A 4,700-nucleotide genomic window follows, 5' to 3' on the forward strand; every position below is an offset into this window, starting at 1 on the left:
GCCGGAGCAGCGCGTCTGCACTAGGGGTTTGGCCGGAGCAGCGCGTCTGCGCTAGGGAGTGGTCACTGAGTAGCCTTGTGACCTCTGGCAAGTTACTTCCTCACTCTGTGCCCTTGTCTCTTTGGAGTGTTAAGCACTGCAGGCAGCAGCAGGTGCCACTGAACAATAACAGTAACGAAGGAAGCTCTGTCATCTGGCCAGCACCTTTCCAGAAGTGTGATAAATAGCTGCCTTGAATCGGTCCCTTGGGAGCCCTTGGGTACCTCAGACAGAACCATCCTAGCTCCATGATAAGAACAAGGTGCAGAAAAATACACAACTTTGCAGAGGAAGGTTTACCAGGAAACTGTCAGTTTAAGAGCCTTTCATGCAGGGCCTGATGCAGTGGAACGGAGAATGGAAACCATTTAGCTACCTGCTTAATCACGTAAGATTCAAGTGATAATTATGAAGTCTCCAGGTGCAGCATTCTTGTGGCAGGAGCAAAATGAAATAAAATGAAAGATGGACACTTCACATGACAAGCCCCAGGCTATTCAATGGGGGGAAAGCAGCCAGGGGAGGGGGATTAAGTGGGGGGTTTAATCACCTCAATCTGGAGAAGGATTCGTTATCGTGGCTCTCATGGAAAACAGCTATTCAAGAGCTAGACAAAAGGAACTGAATAGAATCAGGAGCCAATGTGCTGAGCAGTGTTCAGACACAAACAGCCTCTTCCAAGATGAAAGAACAATTTACAAAACACAGATACGTCCGTTCTTCCCTCCGATAAGAGCCAAACAAGAGCTATTTACCCTCTAATGAAGACACAAAACAGCTGCCAAGAGCATCGGAATGAGGAGCAAAAGGTAAAATCCAGCCCACCAGCTCGTGTGCCGAACACAGCCAGTGATGCCCACTGAAGGGAGCTGACACCTTTGTTCCTCTGTTCACAATCCAGGATGGGACGGACCCATTTGTGCTTGGCCATAGGCTGAAAAACCTATGCGTTGGCAGCTGGAGCGGGAGGCAGCACGAATGTCAGGGCTGGGGGGTACAGCAGAACCGTGGGGTCAAAGTCACCTTGCTCAATAACTGTGGGAAAGGATCACACGCACACGCTGGGTGGGGGCTGCTGGCAGGAGACGTCAGAAACCGAAAGCTAGACCAAAACAACTCAGTGGCATATAGTTTTTAAAAAACTCACGACTTTGGGGAGGTCTGAGTCAAGGGTTTTGAGCATTGAGGGTTGGCAGTTCTGAGACATGTACCCTTTCTGGCCTAACCATAGTCAACACCGACCCCACATGCAGTGGCTGAAACAGTGGGGGTGTTTGCTCAATTCTGGGGCCCCTATCTGGGACTGGGAGGAAGACGGAGGCAATGGGGAAGCAGGGACAGGCCCAGGGAAGCAGGGTGTGACTCCCCCCAGAGCCTGTGTCCCATCTCTGCTTCCCTCTGCCCGTACCTGGTTCCTGCTCCCAGATAGGGGCTCTGCTGTCCGGGAGGCCTTGCTACTTAGCTCTGGGTCCACCCCAGGCTCCCAGCTGCTCCAGCTCCCGCACTCCCCTGCCCCGTCCCAGGCTGCAGCATCCCCTGCCCAGGCCCAGCACGGACACCTGCCAGAGGGGAGGATGCTCTGCAGAGGAGGGGAAAGGGCTGCTTGGCAAGGGAACACAGGAGCCTGAGTTGCCAGCAAGGGCCTTCTACTTGGCCAGCTGGCATCAGCTGTTCCTTCCTGCTCCATACTGGGGGCACCGCTGTACAGGAGCCGTGCTACCTGGGTCCAGCTGGCCTCGGGCTCCTGGCAGCTCCAGCCCTTGCAGTCCCCTGCTGCCCCTTTCCCTCCTAGCTGCAGAGCATCCGCTGAGTGGCGGGGGCACTCACAGAATCACAGACTGTCAGGGCTGGAAGGGACCTCAGGAGGTATCTAGTCCAACCCCTGCTCAAAGCAGGACCAATCCCCAACTAAATCATCCCAGCCAGGGCTTTGCAAGCCAGGCCTTAAAAACCTCCTAAGGAAGGAGATTCCACCACCTCCCTCGGTAACCCATTCCAGTGCTTCACCACTCTTCTAGTTAAACAGTGTTTCCTAATATCCAACCTAGACCTCCCCCACTGCAACTTGAGACCCTTACACCTTGTTCTGTCATCAGGTACCACTGAGAACAGCCGAGCTCCATCCTCTTTGGAACCCCCCTTCAGGTAGTTGAAGGCTGCTATCAAATCCCCCCTCACTTTTCTCTTCTGCAGACTAAACAATCCCAGTTCCCTCAGCCTCTCCTCATAAGTCATGTGCTTCAGCCCTCTAATCACTTTTGTTGCCCTCCGCTGGACTCTTTCCAATTTTTCCACATCCTTCTTGTAGTGTGGGGCCCAAAACTGGACACAGTACTCCAGATGAGGCCTCACCAATGTCGAATAGAGGGGAACGATCACATCCCTCGATCTGCTGGCAACGCCCCTACTTATACAGCCCAAAATGCCGTTAGCCTTCTTGGCAACAAGAGCACACTGTTGACTCATATCCAGATTCTCGTCCACTGTAAACCCTGGGTCCTTTTCTGCAGAACTGCTACCTAGCCATTCGGTCCCTAGTCTGTAACAGTGCATGGGATTCTTCCATCCTAAGTGCAGGACTCTGCACTTGTCCTTGTTCAACCTCATCAGGTTTCTTTTGGCCCAATCCTCTAATTTGGCTCGGTCCCTCTGTATCCTATCCCTACCCTCCAGCCTATCTACCTCTCCCCGCAGTTTAGTGTCATCTGCAAACTTGCTGAGAGTGCAGTCCACGCCATCCTCCAGATCATTAATGAAGATATTGAACAAAACTGGCCCCAGGACCGACCCTTGGGGCACTCCACTTGAAACCGGCTGCCAACTAGACATGGAGCCATTGATCACTACCCGTTGAGCCCGACAATCTAGCCAGTTTTCTATCCACCTTATAGTCCATTCATCCAGCCCATACTTCTTTAACTTGCTGGCAAGAATATTGTGGGAGACCGTATCAAAAGCTTTGCTAAAGTCAAGGAATAACACATCCACTGCTTTCCCCTCATCCACACAGCCAGTTATCTTGTCATAGAAGGCAATTAGGTTAGTCAGACATGACTTGCCCTTGGTGAATCCATGCTGACTGTTCCTGATCACTTTCCTCTCCTCTAAGTGCTTCAGAATTGATTCCTTGAGGACCTGCTCCATGATTTTTCCAGGGACTGAGGTGAGGCTGACTGGCCTGTAGTTCCCCGGATCCTCCTCCTTCCCTTTTTTAAAGATGGGCACTACATTAGCCTTTTCCCAGTCATCCGGGACCTCCCCCGATCGCCAGGAGGCGGCTCAGTGTAGGAAAGCGGCAGCTGGGACCGGGCAGGGGAGTGCAGGTGCCGGAGCTGGAGCAGGGTAACGGGGCGCTCACATCCTCTGTGCTGGGGGCTACAGAAGTGAGATGGCCAATGAGTCTCTGTGGGGGGAGAAGGGAGAGCGCTGTAATCCAGCTGTCAAGGGCAGACTGAGATCCGGGGGCCGGCAGCTGACGTGAGACAAGTTCAGATTGGAGATAAGGTGCGGGAAGAGTCATTAACTGGAGAGTAAGACCAGGGCCAGGGCAGGGCCTCTCACACAGACACAGTCCCGACTCCGGTCACAGCAGAGTTGACAGTCTAAGCAGAGAAACACAGGACTTAGCTTCCTTTCAAAGTGTCTCACCCAAGGTCACACAGGGAATTTGTGGCAGAGGTGGGAACAGAACCCCGCTCTGCTGTGTCCCCGCCCAGCCGCTAGCCACAAGGCCAACCTCCCTCCCTCTCCTTTCCTGCTCTCCTGCATGCTCTTCCCAGAATCCCAGCATGTCTCAGGACAAGCCCCTCTCTCAGCACTCGCATGCCACAGGCCGGGGCTCAGACCCACGATCGATCCCGCTTTACAGCTTTGCATTCCTGCCACATGCAGCCGAGTTTCCTTGGCGAAGAGCCTGAGCATGAAATGCTAAATCTCATCTTTCCCTGCACTTTGGAGTCTGTTGTTGCCCTTTGATTTCCAAGACTTGCTGCCTGTTTTGCGTCTCTGCCTCCCAGCTGCCAGAGATCAATCACAGATTCCTTCTCCCCTCCCCAGCAAGGGAAAGGCAGGCTTGCCACTGAGCCAACAGTAACTAGGTGGGAAAACATACAGCAAAATGTCAGCATCAGCATTACAAAGAACGAGGTTTGCATCTCCCCAGAGACCAGGGTCTTGTCTAGGCTGAGACTTCCTTGCACAGCTGTAGGGACACTTGTGCTAACCCTTCGGGGATGTGAGCTGCACTGGGATAAAAAAATCAACTTCTGATTTAGTTTTTTGGTGGAAAAAAATAGAAAATGTCACAGAAAATGTAGAAAAATATGTGGGGTTATTTTTTAATTTCACACACACACCCCTTTTCTCCCAGCCCTATTACAAATTCTCATATGCTGTGAGACCCTTCCCCGGGTTGGCTGTAAGAGACGGGAGACAGCGTGAGATCTCGACCCCACTTAAGACCAGAATGCCTGAGACTTGTGCTCCCTCCTCTGCAGCAGAGTGGTGGTGAGCCCATGTTTCATCTCACGCAGCTTTAGGAAATAAAGTAATAGGACAATTCGATACATTAAAATAATGGGATAAAATAGTGCTCAGAATTAGAGCTGGCACTAATGAAAAATATTGTGGGCCCCCGCTGAGAAAATGAGTTGCCTTATAAT

Source organism: Trachemys scripta, chromosome 16 (genome assembly GCF_013100865.1).
Source record: "Trachemys scripta elegans isolate TJP31775 chromosome 16, CAS_Tse_1.0, whole genome shotgun sequence".
Lineage (NCBI taxonomy): Eukaryota > Metazoa > Chordata > Testudines > Emydidae > Trachemys > Trachemys scripta.